A 20,000-nucleotide genomic window follows, 5' to 3' on the forward strand; every position below is an offset into this window, starting at 1 on the left:
CACTGAAACATAACTATGTAATTTAAATAATATTAATAATACGCAATGAAAGCAATTGTGCTGATTATAGACACTTAATAGCGCGTTTTTAAGTTTCAAAAGATTGCGACCCCCCACCCTTTTCCTCACAATGGTTTGATCCACTGGCAAGGTAACAGAGGGGTCGTATCTACTGTCTGAAAGGCACTCAATGAACGTAACTGACGTGAGGTTAATCCAGTCAATCGCGCACACACACTAGCTGAATATGCAGAGCTAGCGCGCAAATATGAACTATTAAGCTAGCTAGTACCTATTCCATTTATGTGGCCTCGTCAAAGATGGAATCTTTGCTATCGTCAATTTATTCCGAGATCAGCATGCAGATGATGTAAGTTAGTGCTTCAAAGTCCCTGTGATAAGGTTAGCGATAAACTGAAGTCCAAACTGAACAGAACTACACTCTCTTCTACCATTGTCTTAAATATATTTAATGGTCTCGTTGCAAAAGCTAAATTGTCGCAAGGGAACTATTATTTATTTATTTTATTTAACCCGGGTAGCAAAGATTATAGCAAACACCACTGAAACTGAATTGGTGCTCGCTAGCTTTGCAAATTCAGCTATTGTTGGAAGCCAGCCAATATGAAACAAACTATTAAAATTACAAAAGGTTGCAGCATATGTTGTCTAAATGGTGAACTCATACAGCTGTCAACTCTTGTCATTTTAATCCGTTTCACATTTGCTAGCTACCTTTTAGATCGAAGCCCAAATAGAATGATAAAAGATAAGATGATAGAAGCCCATCTCCTACTGTAAATAGCCTACACACTGTGTGTGTGTGTAGCCAGCCAGCCAGGTAGAAAAATGGCAGAAAAATAAAAGACGGACATCAGAGTATTTTTCAATACACCAAAACGCAAAGTAAGAACCCTAGTAGCCTAATATCTCAAAGACTAGTTGATAAAATGTTCATAAGAAAGAAATGAAATTCTAATGGAAATGTTTCACAATGATGTCATTAGGCAGATTAGGCAACAGATGGCACACAGACAGCAGAGTTGGGGACAGATATGCAGGGACAGACTGGCAGAGACAGGGAGTCTCAGGTAAGTTTGTTGAGTCTTTGTTTGGCAACATTATGAAAGGTTCTCCATTTTTTTTACTTGTAAAATAGGAACATAATTGGAAAATGCCATGGATACCCCCACTCTCAACTTAAACTGGTGACTGAACTAAGATTTGTTAAAGGCAATGGTATTGCTGTTGTGAGTAGTTGTGTAGTTTTGGGTACCGGTAGTTAGGAGTACGGCAAACACCTTATTTCTTTGGTTCCTCAATATACATTTACCATATTACAATGTAGGCTATGTGTTACAGCACTACTTTTGGTGTCCCCCTCAGGAATTGCTCTTGAGAAAATGTAATGTAATTGTCCCCCCCAAAGTTTCGCCCCTGGCGCAACAGCGCCTCTTCAACCTCAGGAGGCTGAAGAAATTTGGCTTGTCATCTAAAAACCTCACAAACTTTTACAGATGCACAATTGAGAGCATCCTGTCGGGCTGTATCACCACCTGGTACTACAACTGCACCGCCATCAACCGCAAGGCTCTCCAGAGGGTGGTGCGGTCTGCCACCTGGCTTCTTCACTCATTGCGCCGACAGAAACAAACACCTCTCTGGTAGGAAGAAGGGGGGGGGGGGGGGGTGTATGCCTTATGATTAACGAGACGTGGTGTGATCATAACAACATACAGGAACTCAAGTCCTTTTGTTCACCTGCCCTAGAATTCCTTACAATCAAATGCCGACCGCATTATCTACCAAGAGAATTCTCTTCAATCATAATCACAGTCGTGTATATCCCGCCCCAAGCAGACACATCGACGGCCCTGAATGAACTTCATTTGACTCTATGTAAGTTGGAAACCACATATCCCGAGGCTGCATTTATAGTAGCTGGGGATTTTAACAAGGCTAATCTAAAAACAAGGCTCCCTAAATTTTATCAGTAAATCGAATGCGTGACCCGGGCTGGCAAAACCCTGGATCATTGTTACTCAAACTTCCGCGACGCATATAAAGCCCTCCCCTGCCCTCCTTTTGGAAAATCTGACCACGACTCCATTTTGTTGCCCCCATCCTATAGACAGAAACTAAAACAGGAAGCGCCCGTTCACAGGTCTGTTCAACGCTCGTCCGACCAATCAGATTCCACGCTTCAAGATTTCTTCGATCACGTGGACTGGGATATGTTCCGCATACCATCGGACAATAACATTGATGAATACGCTGATTCGGTGAGCGAGTTTATTAGCAAGTGCATCGGTGATGTTGTAATCACAGCATCTATTAAAACATTCCCCAACCAGAAACCATGGATTGATGGCAGCATTCACGCAAAACTGAAAGCGCGAACCACTACTTTTAATCAAGGCAAGGTAACCGGAAACATGACCGAATACAAACAGTGTAGCTATTCCCTCCGCAAGGAAATCAAACAAGCTAAGCGTCAGTATAGAGACAAAGTAGAGTCACAATTCAATGGCTCAGACATGAGAGGTATGTGACAGGGTCTACAGTCAATCAAGGACTACAAAAGGAAAACAAGCCCCGTCGCGGACCACAATGTCTTGCTCTCAGACAAACTAAACAACTTCTTTGCTCGCTTTGAGGACAACACAGTGCCACTGACACGGCCCGCTACCAAAACCTGCGGGCTCCTCTTCAGTGCAGCCAATGTGAGGAAAACATTTAAATGTGTTAACCCTCGCAAGGCTGCCGGCCCAGACGGCATCCCCAGCCACGTCCTCAGAGCATGCGCAGACCAGCTGGCAGGTGTGTTTACAGACATATTCAATCAATCCTTATCCCAGTCTGCTGTTCCCACATGCTTCAAGAGGGCCACCATTGTTCCTGTTCCCAAGAAAGTGAAGGTAACTGAGCTAAATGACTATCGCCCTGTAGCACTCACTTCCGTCATCATGAAGTGCTTTGAGAGACTAGTTAAGGACCATATCACCTCCACCCGACCTGACAACCTAGACTCACTCCAATTTGCTTACCGCCCCAATAGGTCCACAGACGACGCAATCACACTGCACACTGCCCTAACCCATCTGGACAAGAGGAATACCTATGTAAGAATGCTGTTCATCGACTACAGCTCAGCATTTAACACCATAGTACCCTCCAAACTCGTCATTAAGCTCGAGACCCTGGGTCTCGACCCCGCCCTGTGCAACTGGGTCCTGGACTTCCTGACGGGCCACCCCCAGGTGGTGAGGGTAGTTAACACCATCTCCACCCCGCTGATCCTCAACACTGGGGCCCCACAAGGGTGCGTTCTCAGCCCTCTCCTGTACTCCCTGTTCATCCATGACTGCGTGGCCATGCACGCCTCCAACTCAATCATCAAGTTTGCAGACGACACTACAGTGGTAGGTAGGCTTAATTACCAACAACGACGAGACGGCCTACAGGGAGGAGGTGAGGGCCCTCAAAGTGTGGTGTCAGGAAAATAACCTCACACTCAATGTCAACAAAACAAAGGAGATGATCGTGGACTTCAGGAAACAACAGAAGGAGCACCCCCCTATCCACATCGACGGGACAGTAGTGGAGAAGGTGGAAAGTTTTAAGTTCCTCGGCGTACACATCACGGACAAACTGAAATGGTCCACCCACACAGACAGCGTGGTGAAAAAGGCACAACAGCGCCTCTTCAACCTCATGAGGCTGAAGAAATTTGGCTTGTCACCAAAAACACTCACAAACTTTTAAAGATGCACAATCAAGAGCATCCTGTCGGGCTGTATCACCGCCTGGTACGGCAACTGCTCCGCCCACAACCGTAAGGCTCTTCAAAGGGTAGTGAGGTCTGCACAACGCATCACCGGGGGCAAACTACCTGCCCTCCAGGACACCTACACCACCCGATGTCACAGGAAGGCCAAAAAGATCATCAAGGACAACAACCACCCAAGCCACTGCCTGTTCACCCCATTATCATCCAGAAGGCGAGGTCAGTACAGGTGCATCAAAGCGGGGACCAAGAGATTGAAAAACAGCTTCTATCTCAAGGCCATCAGACTGTTAAACAGCCATCAATAACATTGAGTGGCTGCTGCCAACATGCTGACTCATTTCCAGCCACTTTAATAATGAAAAAAATTGAAGTAATAAATGTATCTCTAGCCACTTTAAGCAATGCCACTTTATATAATGTTTACATACCCTACATTACTCATCTCATATGTATATACTGTACTCTATACCATCTACTGCATCTTGCCTATGCCGTTCGGCCATCGCTCATTCATATATTTTTATGTACATATTCTTATTCATTCCTTTACACTTGTGTGTGTATAAGGTAGTTGTTGTGAAATTGTTAGGTTAGATTACTTGTTAGATATTACTGCATGGTCGGAACTAGAAGCACAAGCATTTCGCTACACTCGCATTAATATCTGCTAACCATGTGTATGTGACAAATAAAATTTGATTTGATCACCGGGGGCAAACTACCTGCCCTCCAGGACACCTACAGCACTCGATGTCACAGGAATGCCAAAAAGTTCATCAAGGACAACAACCACCCGAGCCACTGCCTGTTCACCCTGCTATCATCCAGAAGGCGAGGTCAGTACAGGTGCATCAAAGCTGGGACCGAGAGATTGAGAAGCAGCTTCTATCTCAAGGCCATCAGACTGGTAAACAGCCATCACTAACACAGAGAGGCTGCTGCCTACATACAGACTCAAATCATTGGCCATTTTAATAAATGGATCACTAGTCACTTTAAATAATGCCACTTTAATAATGTCTTACATTACTCATCTCATATGTATATACTGTATTTTATACCATCTATTACATCTTGCCTATGCCGCTCGGCCATCGTTGTTTTCACCTTGTCATTATGGGGTATTGTGTGCAAGAAATAATATATTTCATCAATTTTGAAGGCGCTGTATGTGTGTGTGTGTGTTATCAGGGGGAAAGAGGTAATTGGTGAAGGTGGCAGAGTTTCCAAGATGACCTGTGTTACCCGGGGCGACTTCTTTGGATCTGATAACATCTCATAGCTCACACACACACACACACACACACACACACACACACACACACACACACACACACACACACACACACACACACACACACACACACACACACACACACACACACACACACACACACACACACACACACACACACACACACACACACACCTCTTCAGCCTATAATGGGTTAAAAGATCTGATAAGGACCTCAGTGCTGTGACGTCTGAGAACGGAAATGATCCTGTTTTACCTTTCATTAACTTTCTCCTCATTCACTCTCACACTCATTCTCACACTTCCTCTCATTATTTCTCCCATTCTTCCTTTCACACACCTCTCCCTCCTTCTGGGTGTTTCTGCATGACACTGTGTTCTGTGAAGGTATTGAGCCATTTCATACAGGGTTTCAGGTTTTTATTTTGCTTATATGTTATGACTAAATGTTGTGGAACTGTACACTATTCCCCGGCCCATTCAGAACAGATCAACACAAACAAATCTCTAGAATATACTTTTTTTGGTAGAAAACTCATGAAGAGCATGTGAAAACAACAGCTGATTGTCTAATTACCTGGAGATTCTATAATCCTCAGCTCACCCTGGCAGAGACAGCCTGTGTACCTGATAAACCCACCTGGTATACTAGGTAAACCTAGTACACCAGGTAAAAGCACCTACACCTAGGCAGGTTCACATTCAAATGATTTTTAAAGCCTTGAGACAATTAATACATGGATTGTCAGTGGTGGAAAAAGCACCCAATTGTCATACTTGAGTAAAAGTAAAGATGCCTTAATAGAAAATGACTCAAGTAAAAGTGAAAGTCACCCAGTAAAATACTACTTGAGTAAAAGTGTAAAAGTATTTGGTTTGAAATATACTTAAGTATCAAAAGTAAATATAATTGCATAAATATACTTAAGTATCTAAATTAATTCCTTATATTAAGTAAACCAGAAGTCCCCATTTTTTTACGGGTAGCCAGGGGCACACTCCAACACTCAGACATCATTTACAAATGAAGCATGTGTTTAGTGAGTCCGCCAGATCAGATGCAGTAGGGATGACCGGGAATGTTCTCTTGATAAGTGTGTGAATTAGACAATTTTCCTGTTCTGCTAAGCATTCAGAATGTAACGAGTACTTTTGGGTGTCAGGGAAAATGTATGGAGTAAAAAGTACATTATTTGCTTTAGGAATGTAGTGAAGTAAAAGTAAAAGTAATCAAAAATATAAATAGTAAAGTACAAATACCCCATAAAACTACTTAAGTAGTACATTCAATTATTTTGACTTAAGTACTTTACACCGCTGTGGATTGCGTATGTATGCCATTCAGAGGGTGAATGGACAAGACAAAAGATTTAAGTGCCGTTGAACGGGGTATGGTAGTAGGTGCCAGGCGCACCGGTTTGTGTCAAGAACTGCAACGCTGCTGGGTTTTTCATGTTCAACAGTTTCCTGTGTCTATCAAGAATGGTCCACCACCCAAAGGACATATAGACAACTTGACACAACAGTGGGAAGCATTGGAGTCAACATTAGGAAGATGTTCCTAGTGTTTGGTATACTCAGTGTGTGTTTTTAAGTCAGAACTCTAGATCCCAGCCAGACTCCTCGTCTGGGGGCGGGTCCTCGTTGTCATCAGGGAAACAGTCAAAGTTGCCAGTGTCCAGTGGACCCTTCACCTGGGAGAGAGGAGATAGTGCTGAGCGTGTGTGTCTGTGTGGTGTGTGTCTGTGTGGTGTGTGTGTGTGTGTGTGTGTGTGTGTGTGTGTGTGTGTGTGTGTGTGTGTGTGTGTGTGTGTGTGTGTGTGTGTGTGTGTGCGCCCACAGTAGGAGTGAAGGGAGGGGCCAGAGTTGCCTGTCGGAGTCCCGCCCAGTTAAAAACTTCAAACCACCTGGAGACAAACAGGAAACAGTCACACCCAGAACCAAACAATCACACCTCTCCTTGTAGTATCAAGACGACCTGGGCTGTGTCCGAAATGGCACCCAATTCCCTATAAACTGCACTGCCTTTAACCAGAGCGCAATGTGGCCAATAGGGTTCCATTTCAAGTGAAGGCCTGAAAAAAGACAACTTTGACAAAGTCAAATACTGACTTTTAGGCATAGAACTGAGGTGAAATCATATCTGTTGCTTCAACTGCTCTAGTGAGAATCATGCCTGTATGGTAGCTAAAGAATTCAACTTTATATCAGAAAATATAGCTATTTCTATTCCATGCAGTCCTATTGGTAGGTAGGAACAGTAGTCATCATCACCATGGTAATTCTTACTTGTGTTTTTGAATGTCCTTCACCCCGTTCTTCTGGTTCCCCACCCTCTCAGATGGGTTGTCCCTGTGCAACACACACACAAACAAACACACACACACACACACACACACACACACACACACACACACACACACACACACACACACACACACACACACACACACACACACACACACACACACACACACTGTCACATATACACACTGCACAAGCTCCATTTGATGAGGTCTCTATGCTCGTGTGTATGTGTAACCTGCAGAGGCGTTTGATGAGGTTGGCAGCACTCTTGGAGATCTTCTTGGGGAACTCCATCATGTCAATTCCTCTCAGGATGATGTTATAGGTCTTCATAGGATCAGAGCCAGAGAACAGAGGACTGGAGAAAGAGAGGGAGAGAGAGAGGGGCGGGGATGCCAGAGAAACATCAGCTTAACATTTAGACTAATAATAAGACTAATACGATCTCATCTCTGACACACACACACACACACGCGCACACGCACACGTACACATGCACACGCACACGCACACACACACACACACACACACACACACACACACACACACACACACACACACACACACACACACACATACAGGTGGGTGTACCTGTCGCTGAGCAGTTCGTAGATGAGTATCCCCAGGGACCAGCAGTCAACCGAGACATCATGTCCCTTGTTCAGAATGATTTCTGGGGCCACGTACTCTGGAGTGCCACAGAATGTCCACGTCTTTTGACCAAGACCCACCTTCTTAGCAAACGCAAAGTCCACCTGATACACACGCATACGCGAACACACACACACACACGCACGCACGCATACACACACACTACATTGGGAGCTTTTCCTGTTTCTGTGTGTCTGCAGATTAAGAAAAAACACACTGCTGGTTTATTCATAAACTGCATGTTGTGTCGGAGATGTTAACCGCAGGAAAAGGTGTGTGTGCGTGTACCAGTTTAGCATATCCTCTGTGGTCCAGTATGATGTTTTCAGGTTTGAGGTCTCTGTAGATGATCCCTCGAACATGGAGGAAGGCCAAGGCCTCTACAATACAGCCTGTGTAAAATCTCGTTGTGTTGTCATCAAATAAACCCCTGGAAGAGTCAAGATGAATTTATTTGAATAGTCCCCTATTATAGATGATCTATGGATGATCAAACTATCAACAAACTATAAAATGCATGTCTAGTGATATGCAACAAGTTACTAGGATTAGGGTTAGGGTTAGAGCTAGGGTTAAGGTTAGAGCTAGGGTTAAGGTTGGAGCTAGGGTTATGCTTAGAGCTAGGGTTAAGGTTGGAGCTAGGGTTATGCTTAGAGCTAGGGTTATGCTTAGAGCTAGGGTTAAGGTTGGAGCTAGGGTTAAGGTTGGAGCTAGGGTTAGGTTTGGAGCTAGGGTTATGCTTAGAGCTAGGGTTAGGTTTGGAGCTAGGGTTAGGTTTGGAGCTAGGGTTATGCTTAGAGCTAGGGTTAGGTTTGGAGCTAGGGTTGGGTTTGGAGCTAGGGTTAGGTTTGGAGCTAGGGTTAAGTTTGGAGCTAGGGTTATGCTTAGAGCTAGGGTTATGCTTAGAGCTAGGGTTATGCTTAGAGCTAGGGTTATGCTTAGAGCTAGGGTTAAGGTTGGAGCTAGGGTTAGGGTTAGAGCTAGGGTTAAGGTTGGAGCTAGGGTTAAGGTTGGTGCTAGGGTTAGGTTTGGAGCTAGGGTTAGGTTTGGAGCTAGGGTTAAGGTTGGAGCTAGGGTTAGGTTTGGAGCTAGGGTTATGCTTAGAGCTAGGGTTAAGGTTGGAGCTAGGGTTATGCTTAGAGCTAGGGTTATGCTTAGAGCTAGGGTTAAGGTTGGAGCTAGGGTTAAGGTTGGTGCTAGGGTTAGGTTTGGAGCTAGGGTTATGCTTAGAGCTAGGGTTAAGGTTGGAGCTAGGGTTAAGGTTGGAGCTAGGGTTAGGTTTGAACCGGGATGTGGACATGAAGTTAGGGTTAGGGTTGTGGTTGAGGCTAGGGTTAGCGTTGAACCGGGATTTGGACATGAAGACAGTGTTTAGGTACAAATCACATTTTATTGGTCACATGCGCCGAATACAACAGGTGTAGACTTTACGAGGATATGCTTACTTACGAGCCCATTCCCAACAATGCAGAGTTAAAAAGTAACACAAATATTTGCTAAATTAAAAAGTAAATGGTAAAACAATAAAATAACAATAACAAGGCTGTATACTAGGAGTACCTGTACCAAGTCAATGTGCAGGGGAACGAGGTAGTTGAGGTAATTGAGGTAATACAGTAGGTACATGTAGGTAGGGGTTAAAAGTGACTAGGCAATCAGGATATATGATAAACAGAGTAGCAACAGTGTATGTTATGTGAAGAGTGTGAAAATGTCTGTGTGTGTGGCATCAATATGCATGTGTGTGTGAGCGTCTGTAGTGAGTGTATGTGTGTGTGTGTGTGTGTGTGTGTGTGTGTGTGTGTGTGTGTTGGAGTGTCAGTGTTGTGAGTGAGCATAGAGCCAGTGCAAGAGAGTCAGTGCCAAAAAATGAAGAACTGTTGAACTGTTCAGCAGTCTTATGGCTTGGGGTAGAAGCTGTACAGGAGCCTTTTGGTCTCAGACTGGCGCTCCGGTATCGCTTGCCGCGCGGTAGCAGAGAGAACAGTCTAGGATTTGGGTGGCTGGAGTCTTTGACAATTTTTAGGGCCTTCCTCTGACACTGCCTTGTATAGAGGTCCTGGATGGCAGGAAGTTCAACCCCACTACTGGGCCGAACACATTAGCCTCTGTAGCGCCTTGCAGTCAGTTGCCGAGCAGGTGATGCAGGTGATGCAGCCAGTCAAGATACTCTCAATGGTTCAGCTGTAGAACTTTTTGAGGATCTGAGAGCCCATTACAAATCTTTTCAGCCTCCTGAGGGGGAAGAGGCGTTGTTGTGCCTTCTTAATGACTGTGTTGATGTGTTTGGACCATGATAGGTCCTTAGTGATGTGGACACCGAGGAACTTGAAGCTCTTGACCAGCTCTACTACAGCCGCGTTGATGTGAATGGGGGCGTGTACTGCCCTCCATTTCCTGTAGTCCACGATAAGCTGCTTTGTCATGCTGACGTTGAGGGAGAGGTTGTTGTCCTGGCACTACACTGCCAGGTCTCTGACCTCCTCCCTATAGGCTGTCTCATTATCGTCGGTGATCAGGCCTACCACCTTCATGTCGGCGGCAAACTTAATGACGGTGTTGGAATCATGCAGTCGTAGGTGAACAGGGAGTACAGGAGGGGACTGAGCACGCACCCCTGAGGGCCCCCCGTGTTGAGGGTCAGCGTGGCGGATGTGTTTTTGCCTACCCTCACCACCGGGGAGTCCAGGATCCAGTTGCAGAGGGAGGTGTTTAACGCTGAGCTGTAGTCAATGAATAGCATTCTTACATAGGTGTTACGTTTTTTTTGTCCAGATGGGAAAGGGCTATGTGGAGTGCAATTGAGATTGTGTCATCTGTGGATCTGTTGGAGCGGTATGCAAATTGGAGCGAATTGGAGTGGGATGATGGTGTTGATGTGAGCCATGACCAGCCTTTCAAAGCATTTCATGGCTACAGGGACTATGGTGGTTTGCTTGAAATATGTAGGTTTTACAGAATGGGTCAGGGGTTGAAAATGTCAGTGAAGAAACTTGCCAGCAGGTCTGCGCATGCTCTGAGTATGCGTCCTGGTAATCCATCTGAATGTTAACCTGTTTAAAGTTCTTACACATCGGCTACGGAGTTCGTGATCATACAGTCATCTGGAACAGCTGGTGCTCTCACACATGGTTCAGTGTTGCTTGCATCGAAGTGAGCATTGAAGGCATTTAGCTCGTCTGGTAGGCTAGCGTTACTGGGCAGTTCTCGGCTGGATTTCCCTTCGTAATCTGTGATAGTTTGCAAGCCCTGCCACATCCGACGAGCATCAGAGACTGTAAAGTAGGATTCGATCTTAGTCCTGTATTGATGCTTTGTCTGTTTGATGGTTCGTAGTAGGGCATAGCAGGATTTCTAATAAGCTCTAGAGCAGTTGCTTTAGCCTTTAGCTCAGTGCGGATGTTGCCTGTAATCCATGGCTTCCGGTTGGGATATGTACGTACGGTCACTGTGGGGATGATGTTGTCAATGCACTTATTAATAAAGCTGGTGACTGATGTGGTAAACTCCTCAATGCCATCGGATGAATCCCGGAATAAATTCCAGTCTGTGCTAGCGAAACAGTCCTGTAGCTTAGTATCCGCTTCATCAAACCACTTCTGTATTGATCGCGTCACTGCTACTTCCTGTTTGAGTTTTTGCTTATAAGCAGGAATCAGGAGGATAGAGTTATGGTCAGATTTGCCAAATGGAGGGTGAGGGAGAGCACTGTATGTGTCTCTGTGTGTGGAGTAAAGGTGATCTAGAGTGTATGTGTCTCTGTGTATGGAGTAAAGGTGATCTAGAGCGTATGTGTCTCTGTGTATAGAGTAAAGGTGATCTAGAGTGTATGTGTCTCTGTGTATAGAGTAAAGGTGATCTAGAGTGTATGTGTCTCTGTGTGTGGAGTAAAGGTGATCTAGAGTGTATGTGTCTCTGTGTATGGAGTAAAGGTGATCTAGAGTGTATGTGTCTCTGTGTATGGAGTAAAGGTGATCTAGAGTGTATGTGTCTCTGTGTATGGAGTAAGGGTGATCTAGAGTGTATGTGTCTCTGTGTATAGAGTAAAGGTGATCTAGAGTGTATGTGTCTCTGTGTATAGAGTAAAGGTGATCTAGAGTGTATGTGTCTCTGTGTATGGAGTAAAGGTGATCTAGAGTGTATGTGTCTCTGTGTGTGGAGTAAAGGTGATCTAGAGTGTATGTGTCTCTGTGTGTGGAGTAAAGGTGATCTAGAGTGTATGTGTCTCTGTGTATGGAGTAAAGGTGATCTAGAGTGTATGTGTCTCTGTGTATGGTGTAAAGGTGATCTAGAGTGTATGTGTCTCTGTGTATGGAGTAAGGGTGATCTAGAGTGTATGTGTCTCTGTGTATAGAGTAAAGGTGATCTAGAGTGTATGTGTCTCTGTGTATAGAGTAAAGGTGATCTAGAGTGTATGTGTCTCTGTGTATGGAGTAAAGGTGATCTAGAGTGTATGTGTCTCTGTGTATGGAGTAAAGGTGATCTAGAGTGTATGTGTCTCTGTGTATAGAGTAAAGGTGATCTAGAGTGTATGTGTCTCTGTGTGTGGAGTAAAGGTGATCTAGAGTGTATGTGTCTCTGTGTAAAGAGTAAAGGTGATCTAGAGTGTATGTGTCTCTGTGTATGGAGTAAAGGTGATCTAGAGTGTATGTGTCTCTGTGTGTGGAGTAAAGGTGATCTAGAGTGTATGTGTCTCTGTGTATAGAGTAAAGGTGATCTAGAGTGTATGTGTCTCTGTGTATGGAGTAAAGGTGATCTAGAGTGTATGTGTCTCTGTGTGTGGAGTAAAGGTGATCTAGAGTGTATGTGTCTCTGTGTATAGAGTAAAGGTGATCTAGAGTGTATGTGTCTCTGTGTATAGAGTAAAGGTGATCTAGAGTATATATGTCTCTGTGTGTGGAGTAAAGGTGATCTAGAGTGTATGTGTCTCTGTGTATGGAGTAAAGGTGATCTAGAGTGTATGTGTCTCTGTGTATAGAGTAAAGGTGATCTAGAGTGTATGTGTCTCTGTGTATTGAGTAAAGGTGATCTAGAGTGTATGTGTCTCTGTGTATGGAGTAAAGGTGATCTAGAGTGTATGTGTCTCTGTGTATAGAGTAAAGGTGATCTAGAGTGTATGTGTCTCTGTGTATAGAGTAAAGGTGATCTAGAGTATATGTGTCTCTGTGTGTGGAGTAAAGGTGATCTAGAGTGTATGTGTCTCTGTGTGTGGAGTAAAGGTGATCTAGAGTGTATGTGTCTCTGTGTATGGAGTAAAGGTGATCTAGAGTGTATGTGGCTCTGTGTATAGAGTAAAGGTGATCTAGAGTGTATGTGTCTCTGTGTATGGAGTAAAGGTGATCTAGAGTGTATGTGTCTCTGTGTATAGAGTACAGGTGATCTAGAGTGTATGTGTCTCTGTGTATGGAGTAAAGGTGATCTAGAGTGTATGTGTCTCTGTGTATGGAGTAAAGGTGATCTAGAGTGTATGTGTCTCTGTGTGTGGAGTAAAGGTGATCTAGAGTGTATGTGTCTCTGTGTATAGAGTAAAGGTGATCTAGAGTGTATGTGTCTCTGTGTATGGAGTAAAGGTGATCTAGAGTGTATGTGTCTCTGTGTGTGGAGTAAAGGTGATCTAGAGTGTATGTGTCTCTGTGTATGGAGTAAAGGTGATCTAGAGTGTATGTGTCTCTGTGTATGGAGTAAAGGTGATCTAGAGTGTATGTGTCTCTGTGTATGGAGTAAAGGTGATCTAGAGTGTATGTGTCTCTGTGTATGGAGTAAAGGTGATCTAGAGTGTATGTGTCTCTGTGTGTGGAGTAAAGGTGATCTAGAGTGTATGTGTCTCTGTGTGTGGAGTAAAGGTGATCTAGAGTGTATGTGTCTCTGTGTATGGAGTAAAGGTGATCTAGAGTGTATGTGTCTCTGTGTATAGAGTAAAGGTGATCTAGAGTGTATGTGTCTCTGTGTATAGAGTAAAGGTGATCTAGAGTGTATGTGTCTCTGTGTATAGAGTACAGGTGATCTAGAGTGTATGTGTCTCTGTGTATAGAGTAAAGGTGATCTAGAGTGTATGTGTCTCTGTGTATAGAGTAAAGGTGATCTAGAGTATATGTGTCTCTGTGTATAGAGTAAAGGTGATCTAGAGTGTATGTGTCTCTGTGTGTGGAGTAAAGGTGATCTAGAGTGTATGTGTCTCTGTGTGTGGAGTAAAGGTGATCTAGAGTGTATGTGTCTCTGTGTATAGAGTAAAGGTGATCTAGAGTGTATGTGTCTCTGTGTGTGGAGTAAAGGTGATCTAGAGTTTTGATCCTCTAGTTGTACAGGTGACATGCTGGTAGAAATGAGGTAAAACGGATTTCAATTTTCCTGCAATAAAATCACCAGTTTATGGTCCTATACAGCTTGTTGGGTGCGGTCTTAGTGCCAGCATCGGTTTGTGGTGGTAAATAGACAGCTACAAAAAATACAGATGTATGGTCTGCAGCTTATCATGAGGTATTCTAACTCAGGCGAGCAGAACTTCGAGACTTCCTTAATATTAGAGATCACGCACCAGCTGTTATTGTCAAAGAGACACACACCACCCCCCGATCTTACCGGACTCTGCCGTTCTGTCCTGCCGATGCATAGAAAAACCAGCTAGATGTATATTATCCATGTCCTTGTTCAGCAATGACTTCGAGAAGCATCGTATATTACAGTTCTTAATGTCCCGTTGATAAGATAGACTCGTACGGAGCTAGTCCAGTTTATTCTCAAGCGATTGCACATTCAGCAATAGAACAGAGGGTAGAGGCGATTTATTTACTCGCCACCGTAGTCTTATCAGAGTGCCTTCTCGCCAGCCGCTATAGCGCCGTCTCCTCCTTCGAGTGCCAGGATTTGGGCCTGGTCCGTAAAATGTAATATGAAGGAGACACCCTCATCCAAATGGAGGTTAGGTATCGCTGTTCTGATGTCCAGTAGCTATTTTCAGTCATAGGAAATGATGGCGGAAACATTATGTAGAAACAAGTTACAATCAGCGCAAAAACCCTCCACAAAATAGCACAATATTGGTCAGAAGCCCGTAAAACGTCCGCTTTCCAATGCAGCTCCATTGTGGTTGAGGTTAAGGGTTGAACCTGGGATGTGCACATGAAGCGAGGGTTAGGGTTTTGGTGGATGGTAAGGTTAAACTGGGATGTGGACATGAAGCGAGGGTTAGGGTTTTGGTGGATGGTAAGGTTAAACTGGGATGTGGACATGAAGCGAGGGTTAGGGTTTTGGTGGATGGTAAGGTTAAACTGGGATGTGGACATTAAGCTAGGGTTAGGGCTTTGGTTGAGGGTAGAGTTAAACTGGGATGTGGACATGAAGCGAGGGTTAGGGTTAGGGCATAGCTGGTTAGGCAATTTGTTTACAGTCAGGTTTTACTTGCAGTTGCTCTAGACGTACACACAGCCACCTGTCTCTCAGTAGAGTCCACAGTTCTCCTCCCAGACAGGCCTCTTAGAGTCCCTGAACGTCCGGTACAACCTGGACAGGACACACAGCGTCAGTGTGTTTGTGTGCGTGTGTGTAACTGACGGTGATGGGGCTGTGTTTATGTGTATCTGTGTTTGTATGTAACTGATGGTGAAGGGGCTGTGTTTGTGTGTACCTGACGGTAAAGTGGCTGTGTTTGTGTGTACCTGACGGTGAAGGGGCTGTGTTTGTGTGTACCTGACGGTGAAGGGGCTGTGTTTATGTGTATCTGTGTTTGTATGTAACTGATGGTGAAGGGGCTGTGTTTGTGTGTACCTGACGGTGAAGTGGCTGTGTTTGTGTGTACCTGACGGTGAAGGGGCTGTGTTTGTGTGTACCTGACGGTGATGGGGCTGTGTTTATGTGTATCTGTGTTTGTATGTAACTGATGGTGAAGGGGCTGTGTTTGTGTGTACCTGACGGTGAAGTGGCTGTGTTTGTGTGTACCTGACGGTGAAGGGGCTGTGTTTGTGTGTACCTGACGGTGAAGGGGCTGTGTGCATCCATCATGATGCGTCTCTCTGAGAGGATGTGGCCTTGTTGGCTGGTTGTGACGCTTCTTTAGAACCTTCAAAGCAAAGGACCGACTGGTGTCACTCTTTAACTGAACCTGAAGACACACACATTATACAAATTAAACACACACACACACACACACACACACACACACACACACACACACACACACACACACACACACACACACACACACACACACACACACACACACACACACACACACACACACACACACACACACACACACACACACACACACACACACACACACACACACACACACACTATACACACACACACACTTACCAGCTTGACGGGACTGAAGCCTCCTAGTCCGAGGGTGCAGATGACGTGGAAATCAGTGAGAGACACACTGGAGAAAAACCCTGCCTCTGCCTCCAACCTTGATTGACAAGGGGTCAATCAATTGCCCGATATCTTTTCACTGTAATTAGTGAGTCTGTATAGTTATATACAGTTGAAGTCGGAAGTTTACATACACTTAGGTATTAAAACTCGTTTTTCAATCACTCCACAAATTTCTTGTTAACAAACTATAGCTTTGGCAAGTCGGTTAGGACATCTTCTTTGTGCATGACACAAGTAATTTTTTCAACAATTGTTTACAGACAGATTATTTCACTTATAATTCACTGTATCACAATTCCAGTGGGTCAGAAGTTTACATACACTAAGTTGACTGTGCCTTTAAACAGCTCGGAAAATTCCAGAAAATGTTGTCATGGCTTTAAAAGCTTCTGACAGGCTAATTGACATAATTTGAGTCAATTGGAAGTGTACCTGTGGATGTATTCCTACCTTCAAACTCAGTGCCTCTTTGCTTGACATCATGGGAAAATCAAAAGACATCAGGCATTTTTTTTTTGACCTCCACAAGTCTGGTTAATCCTTGGGAGCAATTTCCAAACGCCCGAAGGTACCACGTTCATCTGTACAAACAATAGTACGCAAGTATAACATCATGGGACCACGCAGCCATCATACCGCTCAGGACGGAGACGCGATCTGTCTCCTTGAGATGAACGTACTTTGGTGCAAAAAGTGCAAATCAATCCCAGAACAACAGCAAAGGACCTTGTGAAGATGCTGGAGAAAACAGGTACAAAAGTATCTATATCCACAGTAAAACAAGTCCTATATCGACATAACCTGAAAGGCCGCTCAGCAAGGAAGAAGCCACTGCTCCAAAACCGCCATAGGCAACTGCACATGGGGACAAAGATCATACTTTTTGGAGAAATGTCCTCTTGTCTGATAAAACAAAAATAGAACTGTTTGGCCATAATGACCATGGTTATGTTTGGAGGAAAAACGGGAAGGCTTGCAAGCCGAAGAACACCATTCCAACCGTGAAGCACGGGGGTGGCAACATCATGTTGTGGGGGTGCTTTGCTGCAGGAGGGACTGGTGCACTTCAGAAAATAGATGGCATCATGAGGATGGAAAATTATGTGGATATATTGAAGCAACATCTCAAGACATCAGTCAAGAAGTTAAAGCTTGGTCGCAAATGGGTCTTCCAAATGGACAGTGACCCCAAGCATACTTCCAAAGTTGTGGCAAAATGGCTTAAAGACAACAAAGTCAAGGTATTGGAGTGGCCATCACAAAGCCCTGACCTCAATCCCGTAGAAAATTTGTGGGCAGAACTAAAAAAGCGTGTGCGAGCAAGGAGGCCTACAAACCTGACTTACACCAGCTCTGTCAGGAGGAATGGGTCGAAATTCACCCAACTTATTGTGGGAAGCTTGTGGAAGGCTACCAGAAACATTTGACCCAAGTTAAACCATTTAAAGGCAACGCTACCAAATACTAATTGAGTGTATGTAAACTTCTGACCCACTGGGAATGTGATGAAAGAAATAAAAGCTGAAATAAATCATTCTCTACTATTATTCTGACATTTCACATTCTCATAAAAAAGTGGTGACCCTAACTGATCTAAAACAGGGCATTTTTACTAGGATTAAATGTCAGGAATTGTGAAAAACTGAGTTTAAATGTATTTGGCTAAGGTGTATGTAAACTTCCGACTTCAACTGTACATCATAAACTGAATTTACTAAACTCAGTTTGGTGAAAGAAGAAAGAGTGAGAAAGGGAGTGAGAAAGAGACAGAGTGGAAGATGAGCATTTTAGAGTTGTAGTGACACTTACTTAGTGTTGAGCTCATCACTCTCATTCTGTCTGCTGTTGACATCATCCAGCCCTCCAATCAGATGCATGAATGACCTGGAACAGGGGAGGGGTAGGGTTACACAACTCCACATCAACCAATGAAGAACCATTCAATTACACACACACACACGCACACACACACACACTCTCTCTCTCTCTCTCTCCTGGGTTCTCTCACTCTCTGTCAACGACCAGACAAGCGACTCCACCTACTGCCGTGACACTGGCCGTACGAACATCCTCCCTGGTGGGAGAGAAATATGAAGTCATCTTTATTACCTTACTTTGCCTAATAGAACTCTACTCTGATTATTTGAGAGTGTATGCTTGTGTATTGGTTGGTTTGTTTGGTTATGTTAAATACACACATACATTGTATGTCAGGTTTGTGTTTGGATGTCCATTAAAGCTGCCTGTTGTTGTTTGGTGTTTAGCAGTGCTGTTGTCTCACCCTTTCAGCGCCTGTTCTCCAAACCAGTCCCCCCTAGTGAAAGTTGTTAGAAACTCTGGCTCCTCATTGGTTGATTTCTGCTGCGTCCCCTTTACCTGAGGACAGACAGAAGAAACGACACAAAGAAGGGGGAGAGGGGAGGGAGAGGAGAGGGGAAGAGGAGGGAGAGGAGAGGGGAAGAAGGAGGGAGAGGAGAGGGGAAGAAGGAGGGAGAGGAGAGGGGAAGAAGGAGAGAGAGGAGAGGGGAAGAAGGAGGGAGAGGAGAGGGGAAGAGGAGGGAGAGGCGAGGGCAAGAGGAGGGAGAGGAGAGGGGAAGAAGGAGAGAGAGGAGAGGGGAAGAAGGAGAGAGAGGAGAGGGGAAGAAGGAGGGAGAGGAGAGGGGAAGAGGAGGGAGAGGCGAGGGCAAGAGGAGGGAGAGGAGAGGGGAAGAAGGAGGGAGAGGAGAGGGGAAGAGGAGGGAGAGGCGAGGGCAAGAGGAGGGAGAGGAGAGGGGAAGAAGGAGGGAGAGGAGAGGGGAAGAGGAGGGAGAGGCGAGGGCAAGAGGAGGGAGAGGAGAGGGGAAGAAGGAGGGAGAGGAGAGGGGAAGAGGAGGGAGAGGCGAGGGCAAGAGGAGGGAGAGGAGAGGGGAAGAAGGAGGGAGAGGAGAGGGGAAGAAGGAGAGAGAGGAGAGGGGAAGAAGAGAGGAGAGAATAGGGGAAGAGGTAGGAAGTTATTGGGAGGAAGTCTGAATTGAAATTATGATTATGCATTACTGCATATGTCCACACAGTGGCAGTATGATTGTGATTTTATACACTCCAGATCTTCTCTTCCTCCTCCTCCTCTTCATCACCTGTCTTTCGCTGATGATGAAGAAGGTGTCTCCTGTGGCGCCCTGCCTGATGATGTAATCACCTTCACTGTAGTGAGTCTGAGAAAGACAGATCAAGGAGAGAGAGAGAGAGAGAGAGAGAGAGAGAGAGAGAGAGAGAGAGAGAGGGGGGGGGCAAGAGTGAGGGAGAGAGAAAAAGAGATAAGAAAGAGATAGGGGAGAGGGAGAGAGAAAAAGAGAGAAAGAAAGAGATAGAGGAGAGAGAGAAAGAGAGAGAGGGGATGAGGGAGAGAGAAAAAGAGAGAAAGAGAGAGAAAGATATAGGAGAGAGAGGGGGGGACAAGGGAGAGGGAGAGAGAAAGAGAAAAAGGGGAGCAGGAAAGGACAAAGGAGAGGGAGAAATACAGAGGACAGCAGAGGAGAAGAGAGAGATGTGGGGAGAGAGACAAAGGGACAGAGGGTGAAATAGGGAGGGAGGGAGAGAGAGAAAGGAGGAGACCAGCAGAGGAGAAGAGAGGGGGGGAGTGAT

At 44.9% G+C, this 20,000-nt stretch overlaps 1 long non-coding RNA gene and 1 pseudogene across 2 annotated transcripts in view; both read right to left on the minus strand.

Moving 5' to 3' along the window:
* Nucleotides 1–5,479: 5,479 nt before the first annotated feature.
* On the minus strand, nt 5,480–18,851 carry LOC106567932 (cGMP-dependent protein kinase 1-like; annotated as a pseudogene). The gene is made up of 9 exons (XR_014392157.1): nt 18,661–18,851; nt 18,388–18,453; nt 18,189–18,263; nt 16,317–16,413; nt 15,970–16,101; nt 15,433–15,503; nt 8,292–8,433; nt 7,944–8,107; nt 5,480–7,710 (listed from the first exon to the last, which is right to left on the minus strand). The product of XR_014392157.1 is annotated as a cGMP-dependent protein kinase 1-like (transcript).
* Nucleotides 18,852–19,113: 262 nt separating this feature from the next.
* The window catches only part of LOC145850296 (uncharacterized), a 2,470-nt gene continuing 1,583 nt past the window's right edge, over nt 19,114–20,000 (minus strand). Inside the window, exon 3 of the long non-coding RNA XR_014378706.1 lies at nt 19,114–19,570. This is a non-coding gene — a long non-coding RNA (uncharacterized LOC145850296). The remainder of the gene's footprint in view (nt 19,571–20,000) is intronic.

This window comes from Salmo salar, chromosome 01 (genome assembly GCF_965601325.2).
Source record: "Salmo salar chromosome 01, fSalSal1, whole genome shotgun sequence".
NCBI classification, from domain to species: Eukaryota; Metazoa; Chordata; class Actinopteri; order Salmoniformes; family Salmonidae; genus Salmo; species Salmo salar.